Below are 22,769 nucleotides of genomic sequence, written 5' to 3' on the forward strand. Positions count from 1 at the left end.
ATGGCGTTCCCTACAGGGGGGGGGTGGCTGTATGGCGTTCCCTACAGGGGGGGAGCTGTATGGCGTTCTCTACAGGGGGGCTGTATGGCATTCTCTACAGGGGGGGGGCTGTATGGCATTCCCTACAGGGGGGGCTGTATGGCGTTCTCTACAGGGGGGGCTGTATGGCGTTATCTACAGGGGGGCTGTATGGCGTTATCTACAGGGGGGCTGTATGGCGTTCTCTACAGGGGGATGTATGGCGCTATCTACAGAGGGGGGGCTGTATAGCGTTATCTACAGGGGGGGCTGTAAAAAAGGCACTATCTACAAGGGGGGGAGGTTGTGTGACACCCAGGGGAGGGGGGCCCCAGTCAAAAGTTTGCTATGGGGCCCAGTCTTTCCTAGTTACGCCCCTGGGAAGGGGTTAAAGTCTATAGTAAAATATAAAATGCACTATAAACAACTGCGTTTTGTGGGCATTCTTTTGGACAGTGATTTTTTTTTTCAGGCGTTCTTCGCAAAGGCTTCTCTATGGAACTTCAAAAACGCCAGAAAAAAACCACATGTACAGAAAGACATGAAAAATGCCATAGAAACGTTTTTAAACCCGCCATATAGTCTGTGTGCTTGCAGGAGAGTGTCCTGTGACAAGTGCTCTCCGGAGTCACATCAGTATGTGCGGCCTCTCCACACAGCACCACGCTTCTTTGTTTACACAGTCTTCATTTACATAACTCCACCCACCCCAGTACGCGTCCCAACCGCAGGAGAAGGGACGGAGCTTGTGTCCGTCCATGTGATTACAATGTATGAAGATTTCATGTGATTTCATCAACCACCAGCGTCCGGCGTTACCTGAATCCAAGTCTCAGAATCTGCAGCGACTTTTCCCAAGTAAGTGACAGTATAGTGTTTCTGGGGAGTGACAGGCAGTAATGCTATGGGACACTGACAGAGAACATGCCCGGACTATGTACCAGTCACTGGGGTGTAGCGTTTGTGCCCTGAGAGTTGCACTGATGTCCTTGTGTGTATATTTGTCAGTACCAGTTTAGCTTGTAGTAATGTGTACTTGTCAGTGTGCCAAAGACAATGATCTCTGTGGTTCTGGGATGTAGTATAGATGTATAGTATACATTATATAGTTACTGTATGTGAAGTAATGGGATGTCAGGCTGGCAGTGTAATGTGATATGGCGCATGGGTACGATGGTCCATTCCGCAGGCGACTGACCGGTATTTTTAGGATGAGGAGGCGGCGGCGGGGCCGGTACATGTGCTCCTGAACAAGTCAGGGCTTGTAGGCAGCGCTCAGGTCTCATATACTAAGCACGGTCATGTGTGCCCCATAGGCCAGAAGAACTCTGAGACACTGCTCAGCAATGTGCCTGCCTGGCATTTAGGGTGGTGGGCGGATGGGCAAATGTGTAAAAAATGTGGGGGTTGTGTGGGAGAATAATTGGTGTCAGGCCTGCACTATGAGCTGCTTTCCAGATATATATGGACAAATGTAATAAAATAGAGGAGAAGAAATGGGAGAGGGTGACCTCAACCTCAGGGTGACACCAGTGGGTTGTATGTCACCTGTCGTGATAGTGTTGCACTTACCACAGAACAACAAGCTTGAAAGTGCAAGATTTTTTAGAGGCCACAGGGCTCTGCGGATGTCTCTTCTGCCAGGGCACTGGTGCAATGCAATGATGGGATCAGCGGTGGCTGGATGCAGTTCGGTCTCAGTGTTTGAAATGGAAGGACCCTGTACCTGAACTCATGTGAGTTATGAGGGGGGCTAGATCTTTCTCTGTGGCTTCACCAAAATTAGGCTTTCACCTGTGAGAATCATGGATGGTAAGGGTATGTTCACGGCAGCCTCCGTTACGGCTGAAATTACGGAGCTGTTTTCAGGAGAAAACAGCTCTGGAATTTCAGACGTAATGGCATGTGCAGGGGCTTTTCGCTGCATCCATTACGGACGTAATTGGAGCTGTTTTTCCATGGAGTCAAGGGAAAATGGCTCCATTTACGTCACAAGAAGAGACAGGCACTTCTTTGACACAGGCGTCTTTTTTACGCGCCGTCTTTTGACCGCGGCGCGTAAAAAAAATGACTGTCGGCACAGTACATCGTAAAACCCATTCAAATGAATGGGCAGATCTGTGCCGACGCTTTGGAGCTGTATTTTCGGACGTAATTCGGGGCTAAAACGCCAGAATTAATAGGGTGTGTGAACCCAGCCTAAGGGTGTATTTAGGCCCCAGACACACGAACATGCTTTTGCGGCTGCAATTCCCCTGAAAATACACGGGAGAAATGCGGCCCCATTCATTTCTATGGGGCCATGCACACGACCGGGGTTTCCACGGTCCGTGCATCGCCCAGGAGCCTGGACCGCAGAAAGAACGGGCATGTCTTATTACCGCCGTGTTCTGTGGTCCAGGCTCAAAGAAAATAAAGGACGGGTTTGCGGGCGGCTCGCAGGTGACACTCCGCTGCCGGCCAACCCGAAAATCATGGCCGTGCACATGGCTACGGTCGTGTGCATGAGGTGTTCAACCACATTGTAAAGTGCATCAAATTTAGCTTAAAACTTATACAGTCTTCAAATGTGTTTTTTCAGTGCTATATCTGAATACACCCTTAGGCTGGGTTCACACGACCATGTTACGTCCGTAATGTACGGAACGTATTTCGGCCGGAAGACCCGGACCGAACACAGTGCAGGGAGCCGGGCTCCTAGCATCATAGTGATGTACGACGCTAGGAGTCCCTGCCTCTGCGTGGAACTACTGTCCCGTACTGTAATCATGATTACAGTACGGGACAGCTGTCCTGCAGCGAGGCAGGGGCTCCTAGCATCGTACATCACTATGATGCTAGGAGCCCGGCTCCCTGCACTGTGTTCGGTCCGGGTCTTCCGGCCGAAATACGTTCCGTACATTACGGACGTAACATGGTCGTGTGAACCCAGCCTCACCTGTTGCATGTCTTCCCATTAGTACTTGCAGTTTTGCCGCACGGTTTTTGACCACATGGCAGACTACCGAGCTGTGTAAAAACACCTTCCTTCACACAGTTTTTTTTCTGGCAATTTAACCCCTTCCCTCTTTAGCCACTTTTGACCTTCCCTGACCGAGCCTCATTTTTCAAATCTGACATGTGTCACTTTATGTAGTAATAACTCCGGAATGCTTTCATCTATCCAAGCGATTCTGAGATTGTTTTCTCGTGACACATTGGACTTTAAGTTACTGGCAAAATTTGCTCGATATGTTCAGTATTTAATTGTGAAAAACACCAAAATTTAGCGAAAAATTGCAAAAATTTGCATTTTTCTCAATTTAAATGTATCTGCTTGTAAGACAGGCAGTTATAACACACAAAATTGTTGCTAATTAACATCCCCCATATGTCTACTTTAGATTGGCATTGTTTTTTGAACATCCTTTTATTTTTCTATGACATCACAAGGCTTAGAACTTTAGCAGCAATTTCTCCCATTTTCAAGAAAATTTCAAAAGGCCAATTTTATAGGGGCCAGTTCAGTTGTGAAGTGGCTTTGAGGGCCTTATATATTAGAAACCCACAAAAAGTCACCCCATTTTAAAAACTTCACCCCTCAAAGTATTCAAAACAGCATTTAGAAAATGTCTTAACCCTTTACACATGTCACAGCAATTAAAGCAAAGTAGAGGTGAAATTTACAAATTTCATATTTTTTTACAGAAATAAATTTTTAGTACAATTTTTTTTATAACACAGAAGGTTTTTACCAGAGAAATGCAACTCTATATTTGTTGCCCAGTTTCTGCAGTTTTTGGAAATATCCCACATGTGGCCGTAGCGTGCTACTGGACTGAAGCATCCGCCTCAGAAGCAAAGGAACACCTAGTGGATTTTGGGGCCTTATTTTTGTTAGAATAAATTTTAGGCACCATGTCAGGTTTGAAGGGCCCTTGCGGTGCCAAAACAGTCAAAATCCCCCAAAAGTGACCCCATCTGGGAAACTACACACCTCAAGGAAATTATCTAGGGGTACAGTGAGAATTTTGACTGCACAGGTTTTTTACAGAAATTATTGGAAGTAGGACGTGAAAATTAAAATTGAAATTTTTTCAAAGAAAATGTAGGTTTAACGTTTTTTTTTCTCATTTCCACAAGGACTGAAGGAGAAAAAGCAATGTAAAATTTGTAAAGAAATTTCTCCCGAGTAAAACAATACCCCACATGTGGTAATAAACGGTTGTTTGGAGACACGGCAGGGCTGAGAAGGGAAAGAGCGCTATTTGGCTTTTGGAGCTCAAGTTTAGCAGGAATGGTTTGCGGAGGCCAAGTCACATTTACAAAGCCCCTGAGGGGACAAAACAGTGGAAACCCCCCACAAGTGACCCCATTTTGGAGACTACACCTATTGAGGAAATTATCTAGGGGTATAGTGAGCGTTTTGACTCAACAGGTTTTTTGCATAAATTATTGGAAGTAGGCCCTGAAAATAAAAATCAACATTTTTTCAAAGAAAATGTAGGTTTAGCTTATTTTTACTCATTTCCACAAAGACTGAAGGAGAAAAAGCACCACAAAATTTGTAAAGCAATTTCTCCCGAGTAAAATAATGCCCCACATGTGGTAATAAACGGCTGTTTGGAGACACGGCTTGGCTTAGAAGGGAAAGAGCGCTATTTGGCTTTTGGAGATCACATTGAGCAGGAATGGTTTGCGGCGGCCATGTCACATTTGCAAAGCCCCTGAGGGGAAAAAACAATGACAACGCCCAAAAAGTGACACCATTTAGGAAACTACACCTCTTGAGGAATTCATCTAGGGGCGTAGTGAGCATTTTGACCCCACAGATGTTTCATAGAATTTATTAGAATTGGGCAGTGAAAATAAAAACAATCCTTTTTCTTCAATAAGATGTAGCTTTAGCGCAAATTTTTTCATTTTCGCAAAACAAATAAAGGAAAAAAAAGAACCCAACATTTGTAAAGCAATTTCTCCCGAGTACGGCAATACCCCATATGTGGTCATAAACTGCTGTTTGGGCACACGGCAGGGCTCAGAAGGGAAGGACCGCCATTTGGAGTGCAGATGTTGCTGGATTGGTTTCTGGGCGCCTGTGGGCCCAAAACAGTGGAAACCCCCCAGAAGTGACCCAATTTTGGAAACTGCACCCCTCAATGCATTTACCTAGGGGTGTAGTGAGCATGTTAACCCTGCAGGTGTTTTGTAGAAATTAGTGTGAACTCGATGTTGCAGAGTGAAAATGGGATTTTTTCCACAGATATGTGGACAATATGTGGTGCCCGGCTTGTGCCACCATAACAAGACAGCTTTCTAATTATTATGCTGGGTTTCCTGGTTTTAGAAACACCCTACATGTGGCCCTAATCTCTTGCCTGGACAGTCGACCAGGCTCAGGAGTGAAAGCGTACCATGTAAAATTGAGGCCTAATTTGGCGATTTACAAAGTATTGGTTCACAACTGCAGAGGCTCAGATGTGAAATAATAAAACTAAACCCCAGGGAAGTGACCCCATTATGGAAACTGCACCCCTCAAGGCATTTATTAAGGGGTGTAGTGAGCATTTTCACCCCACAGGTCTTTTCCATAAATGAATGCGCTGCGGATGGTGCAAATTAAAAATTTATATTTTCCCCTATATATGCCATTCAGTGGCAAATATGTTGTGCCCAGCTTTTGCCACTGGAGACACACACCCCAAAAATTGCTAAAAGGGTTCTCCTGGGTATGACGGTGCCATATATGTGGAAGGAAACTGCTGTTTGGGGACGCTGTAGGGTTCAGATGGGAGGAAACGCCATTTGGCTTTTGGAGCGTGGATTTTGCTTGGTAGTAGTTTTGTTTGGAGTCTTACTGGTGTTTCCGTTTATAATGTAGGGCATATGTAAGCCGGGCGGAGTATATAAGGGGCATAGTCAGGTGGTATAATAATGGGGTAAAAAAAATCAATAAAATGATCCATAGATGTGTGTTACACTGTGACACAATCATTTCTGCACAGGCCGTTGTCGCACTGATATATGGCGTCCTTTATTATCCCCCTTTTGATCCACACTCCGCGCCTTTGTAGTTTGGGGAATATTTACTAGGAAGGGTTGTCCTGGTATAATACGGGCACCGTCGCTTACAGCGGATATGTTTGGGCCCTCCCTTTCCTGGTTCCCTAATTTTAGGTCCTTGATAAATCGCCTCTTCAAACAGAAGAAATGTTCCCCTCGGGCACAACTGCATATTTTTTTATTTCCTGACTTATTGGAGCCATAACTAATTTTATTTTTCATAGACGTAGCGGTATGAGGGCTGGTTTGTTGCGGGACGAGCTGTAGTTATTATTGGTACCATTTTGGGGTACATGCAACTTTTTGATCACCTTTTATCCTATTTTTTGGGATGCCAGGTAAACAAAAAAATGCAATTCTGGCACAGCTTTTATACAGCGTTCACCATGCGTTATAAATTACATGTTAACTTTACTCTGCGGGTCAGTACGATTCCGGCGATACCTAATTTATAGCACTTTTTTATGTTTTACAACTTTTTGCACAATAAAATTACTTTTGTAAAAAGAATGTATTTTTTCTGTCGCCAAGTTGTGAGAACCATAACTTTTTAATTTTTTTGTCGACGGAGGTGTATGAGGGCTTGTTTTTTGCGGGACGAGCTATAGTTTTTATAGGTACAATTTTTGGATACGTGCGACTTTTTGATCACTTTTTATTCTAACATTTGTAGGGCAAAGTGACTAAAAAACAGAAACTCTGGTAACGTTTTTTACGTTTTTTTTTTACGCTGTTCACCGTGTACAATAAATAATATTATATTTTGATACCTCAGGTCGTTACGGTCGCGGCGATACCAAATACATATGGTTTATTATTATTTTTCAATAATAAAGGACTTGATAAGAGTAAAAGGGGGATTGTGTTTTATTTGATTACTTGAAACTTTTATTGTTTTCAAACTTTTATTATTTGCACTTTTTTTTACACTTTTTTTATACTTTTTTTACACTTTTTCTCAAGTCCCACTAGGGGACTTGAAGGTCCAACGGTCAGATTTTTTTTTTTCTAATACATTGCACTACCTATGTAGTGCAATGTATTAGATCTGTCAGTTATTCACTGACAGCAAGCCGATTAGGCTTTGCCTCCCGGCGGGGCCTAAATCGGCTTCCGTAATGGCAGAGCAGGAGACCATTGTGTCTCCTGTTGCCATAACAGCAGTCGCCAGTCCTGATTGCCTGTCAGGGCTGGCGATCTGCTAGTAACCGCTACGATGAAGCAATCGCTTTCGATTGCTGCATCGAAGGGGTTAATGGCAGGGATCGGAGCTAGCTCCGGTTCCTGCCGTTACAGGTGGATGTCAGCTGTACAGTACAGCTGACTTCCACCGCTGATGACGCCGGATCAGCTCCTGACCCGGCGCCATCTTGCCGACAGCTACGGTAGCCGATCAGGCTCCGCCGCCGGGCGTATCTTGACCGGCTTCGGTGCAAGGCAGACCGGGAGGCCAGTATTAGGCCTCCGGTTGCCATTGCAGCAATCGGAACCCCGGCAATTTCATTACTGGGGTTCAGATGAGCTGCAAACACCTTAAGTGCAGCGATCGCGTTTGAGCGCTGCACTTAAGGGGTTAATGGCGGGGATCTAAGCTAATTTCGGTCCACGCCGTTACAGCCGGATGTCAGCTGTAAGATACAGCTGAGATCCGGTGATGATGGCACCGGCTCAGCTTCTGAGTCGGTCCCAAACATTCGGCGTATATGTACGGCAAGATGCGGGAAGTCAATGCTTTCCATGACGTACATTTACGGCAAATGTCGGGAAGGGGTTAACCCCTTAATGACCGGGCCATTTTGCACGTTAATGACCAAGGATTATTTCTTGTTTTTTCACAGTCGCATTCCAAGAGTCGTAACTTTTTTTTTATTACGTCGACATAGCCGTATAAGGGCTTGTTTTTTGCGGGACGAGTTGTATATTGTAATTGTACCATTTTTAGATACTTATAATATATTGATTAACTTTTATTAACTTTATTTTAGGAGAGTATTGAAAATAAGCAGCTATTCCAGCATTGATTTTCACGTTATAAATTTACGCCGTTTACTATGCAGCGTAAATAACATTTTAACTTTATTCTATGGGTCGGCACTATTACGGGGATACCAAATATGTAAAGGTTTTATAGGTTTTCCTACGTTTGCACAATAAAAAGCCTTTTAGAAAAAAATTACTTGTTTTTGCATCGCCGCATTCCAAGAGCCATAACGTTTTTATTTTTCCCTCGATGTGGTCGTATGTGGGCTTGATTTTTGCGGGCCAATGTGTAGTTTTCATTAGTACTATTTTGGGATACATAGGACTTATAGATTAATTTTTATTTAATTTTTTATGGGGGGAATGGGAGAAAAGTGCGAATTTTGCCGTTGTTGTTTTGCATTTTTTTTGGACGCCGTTCATCCGGCGGTTCAATTAATGTGTTCATTTTATTGTTCAAGTTGTTACGATCGCGGGGATACCATATATGTGTATGTGTGATTTGTTTTGACACTTTTACTAAATAAAACCACTTTTTGGGCAAAAAAAGTAGTTTTATTTGATTTTCACTGTAATTATTTTTTTTTTTCACCAACTTTATTTAACTAATTGACATTTTTTATTTTAGTCCCACCAGGGGACTTCACTATGCGATCTGCTGATCGCATATATAATGCTTTGGTATACTCAGTATACCAAAGCATTATTGCCTGTCAGTGTAAAACTGACAGGCAATTTATTAGGCCATGCCTCCGGTATCGCCTAACAGGCAGATGCTGAAGACAGAGCTGGGGGTCTTTGTTAGACCCCCGCTGCCATGGAAACCGACGGCGAGCTGCGATTTCTTTGCGGGGGCGCCGATGGGGTGACAGAGGGAGCTCCCTCCCTCTGTCAAACACATTAGATGCTGCTGTCACTATTGACAGCGGCATTTAATGGGTTAAACTGCCGGAATCGGAGCGCGCTTCGATTCCGACAGTTGCAGCAGGAGCCAGGCTGTGTAGAACAGCCGTGCTCCTGCCGCTGATCGCGTGGGTACAGTGACAGTACACGCGCGATCACAGGACGGATATATCCGTCCTCCTGCACGAACTAGCAGCTGCTGAGGACGGATATATCCGTCCTTCGGCATTAAGAGGTTAAAGACGCCACAAACTAAAAAGCAGTTATATGCAGTTAATTTCGTATTTTACGCTTAAAAACTCCACGAAAAACACAACAAAATGCTGTATACCACACCAATCTATGGATTATTAATTTTATTATTAATTCACCCCATTATTACATCATCCTTTTATGCCCTGATGTACTCCACCCAGCTTACATATGCCCTGATGTACTCCACCCAGCTTACATATGCCCTGATGTACTCCGCCCAGCTTACATATGCCCCCACATTATGAGTTGAAATACCAGTAAAACCCCAAGCAAAATCTGTGCTTCAAAAGCAAAATTTCCTTCTGAGTTTGACAGTGTGCCCAAACGGCAATTTGACAACATATGGGGTATTACTGCACTCTGGTGAACCCGCTTAACAAATTATGGGGTGTGTGTCTCCGGTGGTACAAGCTGGGCACAACACATTGGGCACTGAAATGCCATATCTGTGGAAAATGGCAATTTTCAATCTGCAACATAGTTATATAGTTCGTACGGTTGAAAAAAGAAACCTGTCCATAAAGTTTAACCAAGGGATGGGAACTATTGTGTACTAATTTTTGCAAAACACTTGTGGGGTCAAAATGCTTACTACACTCCTAGATGAATTCCTTGAGGGATCTAATTAACAAAATGGGGTAATTTTTCTGGAGTTTCCACTGTACCGGTACTATAGCTCAATGCAACATGGTGTAAAAAAGCGAATCTTGTAAAATCTCCACTCCAAATACTAAATAGCGCTCCTTCCCTTTAGAGACTTGCTTTGTGTCCAAATAGCAGTTTATGACCACATGTTGGATATTTCCATACTCTGGAGAAGTTGCTTTACAAATGTTGGGGTGCTTTTCCTCATTTATTTGTTTAAAAAATATAAATATTTTGAGGTAAAACTACATCTTATTGGAAAATAATGTAATTTTTAATTTTCACTGCTCAATTCAAATGAAATCTATGAAATACTGGTGTGGTCAAAATGATCACTACTCCTCTAGATTAATTTCTCAAGGGGTGTAGTTTCCAAATTGGGGTCTTTTTTGGGGTTGTTTCCTTTGTTTTGACACCACAAGACCTGTTCTAACCTGACATGGTGCCTGAAATATAATCTAAGAAAAGGAAGGCCCTAAAATCCACTAGGTGCTCCTTTGCTTCTGGGGCCTTTGTTTCAGTCCATTAGCACAGTAGGGCCACATGTGGGATATTTCTAAGGCTGGGTTTCCACGGGCAAAAAATGCTGCAAAATACGCTCTGATGATAGATCATGACCCATTTTCCCACGAACCGGTTTTTCCTCTCGCGGGAAAAAACCGCCTCCGCCTGCCAATGAAATCAATGGAAGGCATTTTCGGCCGTTTTTTTGCGCATTTTGCGGCGCGGTTCCCGCGTCAAAAAACTCGTCAGACTCTGTGTGAACTCCGCATAAAAATTGCACAATCATGTCAATAAATATATAGTTGTTTTTCTCTGGTAAAACCTTCAGTATTACAGGAAAAAGCGATTAAAATCGAATTTCTGCAAAAAGAAAATGAAATTTGCATATTTCCCTTCTACTTTGCTTTAATTCCTGTGAAACGCCTAATGTCTCATACACAGGACTGTGTGTGCTGTCCGAGTCCCGTCAGTGACCCGAGGAAAGATAGGATATGTTCTATCTTTCCTCGCATTGGAGACTCTGACCATTTTTCACAGACCCAATTCACCCGCTAAAGTGAATGGGTCCGTGAAGACTATCGAGTGACACTCGGATGCTGTCAAAAATTGTCCGAGTGACACAACGCTCGTGTGCGAGAGGCGTAAAGGGTTAAGAAACTTTCTAAATGCTGTTTTGAATACTTTAAGGGATGCAGTTTTTAAAATGTGGTGATTTGCAGGGGTTTCTAATATATAAGGCCCTCAAAGCCACTTCAGAAGTGAATTGTTCCCTAAAAAAAAAGGGTTTTTGAAAATTTTCTTGAAAATGTGATGAACTGCTGCTAAGCCTTGTAACGTCCTAGAAAAATAAATGGATGTTCAAAAAAATGATGCCTACATAAAGTAGACATATGGGAAATGTCATCAGTATATCATACATGCGGGTCCGACTATCTCAGGACACCGGATGTTATGGCCATTACGCTATTTATGGAGCCGGAAGCAGTTGGCTCCGTACACAGCATAGCGGCCATGCTGCCGAAATGCAGCTCTGCTCAGTTCACTTGAATAGGAGCAGAGCTGCAGTACGGCAGCTCGACACCATTCAGTGGCTGGAGCCAACTGCTTTCGCAAGTACATACGGTGAGCGGAGGCAGTCGTAGTGTCTCAACGGTGCGGGGTCCGGGTGTCGGACACCCACAGATAATTTACGGTGTATAGGTCATCAGTTGTCCAGTATTGGACAACTCCTTTAAGGCCTTTTCAGGTCTGGTCATTAAGGGGTTAATTTAGGATTCTTATTGCTAGTAAACATTAGTTACATTGTCGCATTGTTACATTCTCTACTAGACCCTGCCTGGAATCTATGACCCTCGCTCTCGATATAGGTGCGGGTCCCAGAGCTATCAGACAAATGCTTAAATTGGGAATACCCTTTTAGAGCTTGCCCACATGTAACGGATTTGCTGCAGAAAATTTTCGCAACATTTACGCATCAACTAGCAGACAATCCGTGCCATTTCATCCGTTTTTTACTGCGGAAAATAGTGTGGATTTTGGCTGCAATTCTTTGGTGCGTTTTTTTTCAAGGGCTGTGTGATGGTGATATTTCTTCTTCCTGTGATGTATTTTCCACCCCATCAAGGGCTTGTCCACACGTAGCGGATTTGCAGCGTTTTTTTTATTTCCAGAATTGCGGACGGAAAAAACGCAGCAGAATACAGTAGCAGCAAAGTGGATGAGATTTAACTAATCTCATCTACATGCTGCGTAAATACGGAGCGGAAAAGACGCTCAGAAATGGACCTGTGGTGCGGAATTTTATTTTGCAGCATGTCAACTGTATTTGCGTAAAAGCTGCATATTTGCTAAGGGTTTTCCCCATTGAATTCAATGGGGAGGTAAAACCCGCAACAAATAGCAGTGGTTGCGTTTTTTTGCGGCTGGTTCGCAGCGATTCCGCTGCAAAAAAATGCAACTCTGAAAAAAAACCATCTATACTTACCTAGGAGTCTGTATTTCAACCTTCAAGCCGGCCTCCTGGGATGATGCTACGTCCCGTGTGACTGCCACTGCAGCCAATCGCAGGCTGTAGCGGCGGTCACTTGGATAAAACGTCGTCCCAGGAGGCCGACCTGGATGTGACCACCGCTGCAGCGGTCCACTGGCATGAAACGTCATCCCTGGAGGCCGGCCTGCTAGTAGACCGGTTAATGCAGCTGTTTTCCACAGCGGACATTACTGGTGAAAAGCTGCACCACAGTTTGGTGCGTTTTTTCACCCAGAATTCCCTGCGGCGAACAGGGCGCATATGCTGCGTGCTTTTACGCAACGTATACACCCTGTGTGAGCACGGCCTTAGGGTATGTTCCCACATACAGGATACGCTGCAGCAGAAAATCTGCAGCAAAATCTCTAGAAAAACGATGGTAAATCTGTCACAGAAATCCGCACCAAATAGTGTGTTTTTCCTGCTCATATTGCCGCGGTTTTACCTGCGGATTTAGGCTGGATTCCCACGAGCATGTTCGGTCCGTAAAATACGGAACGTATTTCAGCCGCATTTCCAGGACCGAACACACTGCAGGGAGCCGGGCTCCTAGCATCATAGTTATGTACGACGCTAGGAGTCCCTACCTCGCTGCGGGACAACTGAGTCCCTGAGTGTAATGATAGGGGTAGGGAAACGGACAAGTGAGCCCTAATCTACCCGCCACTCTGTCCCTGCCTACTTGCAACGACCCGCCCTAGGCGACTGGGTACAACTGGGCGGCGGTCCCTACGCTCAGTAAGTGCACGAGACAAACAGACAAGGGTACACAAAGCTAAGGGAAATGGGGCAGTTGCCCACGGCAACACCGTGAGCAACAAGAGAGGTGAACAAGCCGAGTCAAACCAGGAGAGTACGAGGTACCAAACGCAGAGCAGGAGAGTAGTCAGTAAGCCAGGGTCAGTATGGAGCAGGATCAAATAGTCAGAAGCTGTAGCTGGGCCAGGAAACCACACGAAAAGAATCACAAGCAAAGGAGGAACAGGAAAGGCAGGTATAAATAGACCGAGGGCGGGAGCTAGCTGAGTCTGGCCAGGCTGCGATAGGCTCTCCCACTCCTAAGCCTGCCAGCCTGAGTGGTGGAAGCTAGAGTCAGTCTCAGAGACATAGACTCAGGTGCCGACTGATTACCTATGGGCGTTAACCCCGAAGCTGTGCCTGGCAGATCCTTTACAGTACCCCCCCTTTTATGAGGGGCCACCGGACCCTTTCTAAGTGGACCTGGTTTATTGGGGAAACGAAGGTGGAACTTCCTGACCAATACCCCAGTGTGAACATCCCGGGCGTGTACCCAAGTCCTCTCCTCAGGCCCGTATCCTCTCCAATGGACCAGGTACTGGAGGGAGCCTTGGACCATCTTGCTGTCCACAATCTTGGCCACCTCGAATTCCACCCCCTCAGGGGTGAGAACGGGAATAGGAGGTCTCCTCGAGGGAGCTAAGGACGGGGAGCAGCGTTTAAGGAGGGAGGCATGAAACACGTCGTGTATTCGAAAAGATGGGGGCAACTCCAGTCGGAAGGAGACAGGATTGAGGACTTCAATGACCTTATACGGCCCAATAAACCGGGGAGCAAATTTCTTGGACGGGACCTTAAGGCGCAAGTTCCTAGACGATAACCACACCAGATCCCCGACCATAAACAAGGGGTTAGCAGAACGTCTTCTATCAGCCTGAGTATTTTGTACGCTTTGGGACGTCTCTAGGTTCTTCTGAACCTGGGCCCAGACTGTGCACAGTTCCCGATGAACGACCTCTACCTCGGGATTGTTGGAACTACCAGGTGAAACGGAGGAGAACCGTGAATTAAACACAAAATTATAGAAAAAGGGGGAGACCCCTGACGAGTTACTGACCCGGTTATTAAGGGAAAATTCGGCGAGGGGAATGAATGAGACCCAATCAAATTGACAGTCAGAAATAAAACACATTAAATATTGTTCTAAAGATTGATTAGTCCTCTCGGTTTGGCCATTAGTTTCAGGATGGAAGGCAGAGGAGAAGGACAGATCAATCTCCAACTTTTTACAGAAGGCTCTCCAAAACAATGAAACAAATTGTACCCCTCTGTCCGAAACAATATTGACAGGGACCCTATGGAGACGCAGGATGTGTTTGACAAACAAGGTAGCTAACGTCTTTGCATTGGGTAGTTTCTTGAGGGGCACAAAGTGGCAATCTTACTGAAGCGGTCTACTACAACCCACACCACCGACTTGCCTTGAGATGGAGGCAAATCGGTGATAAAATCCATGGAGATATGGGTCCAAGGTCTCTGGGGAATGGGCAAAGAACATAGTAAGCCCGCGTTCGGGACCTAGCACAAACCTCACAAGCGGCGACGTAGGCCTTAACGTCTTTAGGCAACACAGGCCACCAATAGTTTCTGGCAATGAGGTGTTTGGTACCCAGGACGCCTGGATGACCAGATAGTGCGGAGTCATGATTTTCCCTAAGTACCCTTAGCCGGAATTGCAGGGGAACAAACAGCTTGTCCTCAGGAAGGTTCCCGGGAGCTGAACCTTAATCAGCCGCAATTTCTGAGACTAAATCAGAATCAATAGAAGAAATGATTATACCAGGAGGCAGAATACAAGCAGGATCTTCCTCCGAAGGGGGACTGGCCATGAATCTACGCGACAGTGCATCAGCCTTAATATTTTTAGACCCAGCCCTATAGGTAACCAAAAAGTTGAATCTGGTAAAAAATAGCGCCCATCGAGCTTGTCTCGGGTTTAGCCTCCGGGCAGATTCTAGGAAAACCAGATTCTTGTGGTCGGTAAGGACCGTTACCTGGTGCCTAGCCCCCTCCAGGAAGTGGCACCACTCTTCAAATGCCCATTTAATGGCTAAGAGTTCGCGGTTGCCAATATCATAGTTACTCTCAGTGGACGAAAACTTCCTGGAGAAGTAGGCACAGGGACGGAGATGGGTGAGGGACCTGGTACCCTGGGACAAGACAGCCCCCACTCCCAACTCGGATGCGTCAACTTCCACGATAAATGGCTCCATTTGGTTGGGCTGAACCAGCACCGGGGCCGAGATAAAGCACTTCTTAAGGACCTCAAAAGCCTGGACAGCCTCAGGAGGCCAGTGGAGGAGATCAGCACCTTTGCGAGTGAGGTCCGTAAGAGGCTTAGCGATGACCGAGAAGTTAGCAATAAATCTCCTGTAATAATTAGCGAACCCCAAGAAATACTGTAACGCCTTCAGGGAGGCAGGTTGGACCCATTCCGCCACAGCCTGGACCTTGGCGGGGTCCATGCGGAATTCATGAGAAGTGAGGATTTGACCCAAAAATGGTATCTCCTGTACCCCAAACACACATTTTTCGGTTTTCGCAAACAGTTTGTTTTCCCGAAGGACCTGGAGCACCTTCCTGACATGCTCAATGTGGGAGGACAAGTCCTTGGAAAACACCAGTATGTCATCAAGGTACACTACAAGAAATACCCCCAGGTAATCCCTTAAAATTTCATTTATGAAATTCTGGAAGACCGCAGGAGCATTACACAACCCAAAGGGCATGACGAGGTATTCAAAATGACCTTCGGGCGTGTTAAACGCAGTCTTCCACTCATCCCCCTCTTTAATGCGGATAACGTTATACGCCCCCCGTAGATCAAACTTAGAGAACTATTGGGCCCCCTGAACCTGATTAAAGAGATCAGGAATCAAAGGAAGGGGATACTGGTTCCTTACAGTGACCTTATTCAAGTTACGGTAGTCAATGCATGGCCTAAGACCACCATCCTTCTTCCCTACGAAGAAGAAGCCAGCACCTACCGGAGAAGTAGAGGGGCGAATGTAACCCTTGGCCAGGCATTCCTGGATATACTCTCTCATGGCTTCACGTTCGGGACAAGAAAGATTAAATATCCTACCCTTAGGGAGCTTAGCTCCTGGTACCAATTCGATAGCGCAGTCGTATTCTCTATGAGGAGGTAACACTTCGGAGGCCTCCTTAGAGAAAACATCAGCGAAGTCCTGCACAAACTCAGGTAGCGTGTTCACCTCCTCAGGGGGAGAAATGGAATTAACAGCAAAACATGATGTCAAGCATTCATTACCCCATTTGGTAAGCTCCCCAGTATTCCAGTCAAACGTGGGATTATGCAACTGCAACCAGGGAAGGCCTAAAACCAAATCGGACGATAATCCCTGCATCAACAGTACAGAGCACTGCTCCAAATGCATGGAGCCAACAAGGAGTTCAAAAACAGGGGTATGCTGTGTAAAATAACCATTAGCAAGAGGAGTGGAGTCGATACCCACTACCGGGACAGGTTTAGGCAAATCAATCAAAGGCATAGCTAGAGACATAGCAAATTCCTTAGACATTATATTAGCAGAAGACCCTGAATCCACGAAGGCACTGCCGGTAGCAGACCTACCACCAAAAGGGAAGCAAGATTTTATTACGTTTCATATTTACGGGAAATACCTGTGCGCCCAAGTGACCTCCCCGATGATCACTTAGGCGCGGAAGTTTTCCGGCTGCTTATTCTTACGCCTAGGACAGGTGTTCACTTGATGCTTGTCATCCCCACAATAGAAGCAGAGACCATTCTTCCTGCGGAACTCTCTACGTTGTCGGGGGGACACGGAGGCCCCGAGTTGCATAGGTACCTCCGAGTCTTCCGTGGAAGTGCGAAGCAACGGGACCTCGGGAGGCATCATGGGGGAGTCAGAGGGGAAAACACAAAAACTTTCAAGTTGTCGTTCCCTGAGATGTCGGTCAAGTCGTACTGCTAAAGCCATAACCTGGTCTAGGGAGTCAGAAGAGGGATAGCTAACTAGCAGGTTTTTCAGGGCGTTCGACAGACCCAACCTAAACTGGCACCTTAAGGCAGGGTCATTCCACCGAGAAGCTACGCACCACTTCCTAAAGTCAGAACAATACTCCTCAACAGGTATCTTACCCTGACGTAAGGTCACCAGCTGACTCTCGGCAAAGGCAGTCCTGTCAGTCTCGTCATAAATGAGTCCGAGAGCAGAAAAGAAATGATCAACGGAGGAAAGTTCAGGGGCGTCAGGAGCCAAGGAGAAGGCCCACTCTTGGGGCCCTTCCTGGAGCCGGGACATAATTATACCCACCCGCTGGCTCTCAGAACCTGAGGAGTGAGGCTTTAAGCGAAAGTAGAGCCTACAACTCTCCCGAAAGGAGAGAAAAGTCCTCCGGTCCCCTGAGAACCGGTCAGGCATCTTGAGGAGGGGTTCGTGAGGTGAGGGGCACTACCATGGTAGCGTCAGGCTGGTTGACCCTCTGAGCCAGGGCCTGGACCTGTAGGGAGAGACCCTGCATTTGCTGGGCCAGGGTCTCAAGGGGGTCCATAGTAGAGACAGGGACCAGGGTAGACTAGGTAATGGGCTTGTGATTATGTAATGATAGGGGTAGGGAAACGGACAAGTGAGCCCTAATCTACCCGCCACTCTGTCCCTGCCTACTTGCAACGGCCCGCCCTAGGCGACAGGGTACAACTGGGCGGCGGTCCCTACGCTCAGTAAGTGCACGAGACAAACAGACAAGGGTACACAAAGCTAAGGGAAATGGGGCAGTTGCCCACGGCAACACCGTGAGCAACAAGAGAGGTGAACGAGCCGAGTCAAACCAGGAGAGTACGAGGTACCAAACGCAGAGCAGAAGAGTAGTCAGTAAGCCAGGGTCAGTATGGAGCAGGATCAAATAGTCAGAAGCTGTAGCTGGGCCAGGAAACCACACGAGAAGAATCACAAGCAAAGGAGGAACAGGAAAGTCAGGTATAAATAGACCGAGGGCGGGAGCTAGCTGAGTCTGGCCAGGCTGCGATAGGCTCTCCCACTCCTAAGCCTGCCAGCCTGAGTGGTGAAAGCTGGAGTCAGTCTTAGAGACATAGACTCAGGTGCCGACTGATTACCTATGGGCGTTAACCCCGAAGCTGTGCCTGGCAGATCCTTTACACTGTGTTTACTTTTTTTTCTAAAAAAAAACAAGTATTCGCTCCTACTGGGCATCAAGAGCTCTCCACGCTACCCCTGTATTTGCAGAAGTTATTTCCTGACACCGATATGAATCCCGTTAGTGACCGGCCCATAGTGTTTTTACGTCGGTCACTAACGGGCCTTATTTCGATGCAATAGACTTTTTACGTCGCTGCATTGGAATAAGTAAACAGAGCAGGGAGCTGTCAAATCTCCCTGCTCTCAGCTGCCAGAGGTAGCTCAGGGCTGGCGGCGTCCCTGCTCGACCGTGTGAGATCGATTGTCGTATCGATCTCACCCGTTTAACCCTTCAGATGCGGTTCTGAATAGCGTGCACCACATCTGAGTGGTTTTGGAGAGAGCTCCCTCTCATCCCACTGACACCCGTCGATAAGATCGCCGAGTGTCTGTTTCTCCGATGGCAGCCGGGGGCCTAATAAAGGCCCCGAGGTCTGCCTATAGTGAATGCCTGCTAGATCATGCCTTGGCATGACCTAGCAGATGCCTGTCCGTTTTACACGGACAGGCATAATACACTGCAATACAGAAGTATTGCAGTGTATTATAAATGTGATTGGATAATCGCATAGTGAAGTCCCCTAGTGGGACTAGTAAAAAAGTGAAAAGAAAAATGAAAAACCCACTTTTCCCCCTTACAAACTGCTTTATTATTAACAAACAAAATAAAGTAAAAAAGTTACACATATTTGGTATCACCGCGTCCGTAACGACCCCGACTATAAAGTTATTACATCATTTAACCCGCCCGGTGAACGTCATAAAAAATAAAATAAAAAAACTTGCAAAAATTGCTGTATTCTTAGAATCCGGACTTAAAAAAAATGTGATAAAAAGTGACCAAAAAGTTGCATCTACTCCAAAATGGTACCGATAAAAACTACAAGTCGTCCCGCAAAAAAAAAGCACTCCTAGAATTGCATCGGCGAAAAAATAAAAACGTTACGGCTCTTCAAATATGGAGACACAATAACAAATAATTTTGGAAAAAAAAGTGTTTTCACTGTGTAAAAGTAGTAAAACATACAGAAAATATACAAATTTGGTATCGTTGCAATCGCAACAACCCACTGAATAAAGGTATTGTGTTATTTATACCACACGGTAAACGGCGTAAATTTAGGACACAAAAAAGAGTGGCAAAATTGCTGTTTTTTTTTTATTCCCCCCAAAAAAAAGTTAATAAAAGTTAATCAATAAAGTCTATGTACCCCAAAATGGTGCTATTAAAAATTGCAACTTGTCCCGCAAAAAACAAGACCATATACAGCTATGTTGACGCAAAAATGAAAAGGCTATAGCTCTTTGAATGAGGCGATGGAAAAACGTAAAAAATGGATTGGACATTAAGGTCTACAATAGGCTGGTCATTAAGGGGTTAATGCATTTTACAGGTAACGCCCAAGTCCCTCAAAGAAATGACCCAGGCCACGATCGCCTTAATAAATTGAAACCTTTAATTTCCCTCCTACAATAATCTTTTCTTAAATCCTACACCCCAGATCAAAATTTATCGGTGGATGAATCCGTGATGAGCTACAGAGGCCGTCTTTTTCATTCCGGCTGTTCATCCCCTCCAAACTTGCCAAATATGGTGTTAAACTATATAAGGTGTGCAAGAGCACAACAGGGTACACCTGCGGTTTCTTGATTTATGAAGGCAAAGACCGCCAAATTAATCCCCCAGGCTGCCCAAAGAGAATTGCCACATCCTGCAAAATTTTGTAGGACCTAATTGTGCCATGCCTGCACCAAGGGTACCATGTGTACACAGATAATTTTTATAACAGTGTCCCCCTTTTTAAATCCCGATGGAAACGTGTGGGAATTGAGGCGTCGTTCGCACTGGTAAGCAAGCAGTTACTTGCAGTAAAGTGGAATGATAAGGATGTCTATATGTTGTCCACTCTGCATCCAGACACCTCGGTGGCAGTTAGAGAGAGGAGGCCACTGTGGAAAAGCGTAAGCCGGTGTGTGACAGAATACAACAAATTCATTGGAGGTGTAGATCTGTCGAACCAGGTGCTTCAACCTTATTTGGTGAAGCATAAGACCAGGGCCTAGTACAAAAAGGTAGCAATCTACCTAATTCAGATTGCTACCTATAATGGGTTTGCACTTTATAAAAATACCAAGGAACGCTCTCCTTCCTCCAGGTCCAGGAGGAGGTTATTGAGCGTCTCCTATATGACTCCTATGCCCCTGCACAACCCTACAAGTCTGAGGATGTGCGAAAACTTGCAGAGCGCCACTTTTTTCACCCCGGCCCTTCCACCGAGACGCAAAGATATCCCCAAAAAAAGGTGACGGGTTTGCCGTAAGCATGGAAGGAGGAGGGATAGTCGATTCTACTTCCCAATGTGACCATCTCAAGCAGGACTCTGTAATTACCCCGGTTTTGAAACTTACCACACAGTTTACAATTATTTATTTTATTTAGGGAATGTCAAAATAGGGGATGGGGGACTTTTTAGGAAGTCAATTTTAATTAATATTTTCAGTTTAGTTTGTGGGCTTTCCAAATTGGGAGCAATTCTATATATTTAAAATATTTAAAAAAAATATTTGACCCCTTTCATATTTTTGATAATTTTGTTGCTTTTGACTGTTTTTATGACTATGTCCTGCCGAACAAAACTGTTATTTTTATTAATGTTTGATACTTTTTTTTAAAAAATTTTTTTTATTTGGAGGACCACTAATAATGGAGCTGTTCCTAATCAATACAATATGGGCTTTTCTGCATTCGGGTTTTCGGAAGGAACTCTTGCACCAGTGAATGCTTCTGGAAATACTGACAATTTTTGTGGTTAGTGATCCTTTATTGTACCTATATATGGTTTTGGCATCACAATTACATCATAATGGCACAGATGCGGGGCAACTACTTCTTTAGCTTGGCATAGTCATAAGTACAGGCAAATTTGTCTATAGCGACATGCATCCATTATGAATACACAGCTTCACTTCTCTTGTATGCCGCACAAATTTATTAATGTGACATATTTCTAACAAAATAACCTTTTACCACATGTCTCCTCTATTTCATGTGGAAATGTAATAAGAATTTGAAGAAAATATTATATACCAATAGTGTCTGAAATATTATTTCCTCCTTTAAAATTGTATTTGGTCAGCAAGCTCACTACAACACTAGATGAATACCTTTAGGGGTCTAGTTTTTAAAATGGGGTAATTTCTGGGTGTGTTCAGGCAGCTCAATGCCTCTAAATGCATGATATGGGGCCTAGAATTTATTCAATTGTGCCCTGAAAGCCAAACGGTGCTCCCTCTCTTTTTGGCCCAGCCACATGTCTAGTAAGCAGATCGAGGCCACAATGGAGGTATTTTTGAATACAGGAGAAACAGGGTGATAGATTTCGGGAAGTGTTTCCTCATTCTACTGTTCGCTTTACAAAGTAATCTGTCTTTAAAATGATACATTTATGAAAACAGTGGAATTTTATTTTTTTCCCGCTTCTTTGCATTAAATTTAGCAAAAAAATACTCACTACACCCCTAGATAAATACCTTAAGGGGTCTAGTTTTCGAAATGGGGTCATTTATGGGGAGTTTCTATCTTTCTTGCAGCTCAAAGCCTCTCCAAATGTGCTGTGGGGCCTAAAACATTTTCAAGCAAAATAAGTGTCATGAAAGCCTCCAGGTGCTCCCTTCCTTTTGGGCCCTGCCATGTGTCCAGGCAGCGTATTAGGGCCACAATGGGGGTATTTTTGAAAACACGAGAAACAAGGTGATAGATTTTGGAATTTGTTTCTTCATTCTCCTGTTCGCTTTACAAAGAAATCTGTCTTTACACTGACACATTTGTGAAAATTTAATTTTTTTCTACCTGCTTTGCGTTAAATTTAGCAAAAAACTGCAGCATATTTTCCCCGTTTAATTCAATGGTTCTGAATTTTGCGGCGGAATTGCAGCGATACTCTCGCAAAAATCGCAACTCAGGAACAAAAAAAAAAAATCGTACTAACCCAGAACTCTCCCCTTCTACCTGCTGTCCGGCCTACTAGGATGACGTTTCATCACACGTGACCGCTGCAGCCAATCACAGGCTGCAGCGTCACATGGCTTGCCACGTCCTCTTGGGAAGCCGGATTATGCGCAGAAAAGAGGGAGGCTGTAAGTATGGACATTCTTTTTTTACCCCAGCACTGCATTCTGCAGCGTAAATTCTGTTTCGGACGGAAGGTGCTGCGGGTTCCAGGTTGGATACGCTGTGTAGTTTTTCCGCAGTGTATCTGACCCGGCCTAAGGCCTTATTCAGACGAGTGTGTACACATAAAACAAGCAGTTTTTCAAGCATATGACTTCCCATGTTGTGTCAGTGGTTTTTGTGTGGTATCAGTTTGTGTTTCTCCACTGCAATCACCTCCTGGTTTAACTTTTTTTTTTCTCCA

General features: G+C 45.0%; 1 protein-coding gene across 6 annotated transcripts in view; it reads left to right on the plus strand.

Annotated features, from left to right (window-relative positions):
* The first annotated feature begins 751 nt into the window (after positions 1 to 751).
* The window catches only part of EDA2R (ectodysplasin A2 receptor), a 208,881-nt gene continuing 186,863 nt past the window's right edge, over positions 752 to 22,769 (plus strand). For 5 of the 6 annotated variants that reach the window (XM_075834270.1, XM_075834272.1, XM_075834274.1 and 2 more), the window contains exon 1: positions 752 to 876. The gene's annotated coding sequence lies outside the window, so the exon portion shown is untranslated. Of the gene's footprint in view, positions 877 to 21,047; positions 21,164 to 22,769 lie in introns of all 6 variants that reach the window. The other variant, XM_075834271.1, reaches the window with a different exon arrangement.

Source organism: Rhinoderma darwinii, chromosome 8 (assembly GCF_050947455.1).
Source record: "Rhinoderma darwinii isolate aRhiDar2 chromosome 8, aRhiDar2.hap1, whole genome shotgun sequence".
Classification (NCBI taxonomy): Eukaryota; Metazoa; Chordata; class Amphibia; order Anura; family Rhinodermatidae; genus Rhinoderma; species Rhinoderma darwinii.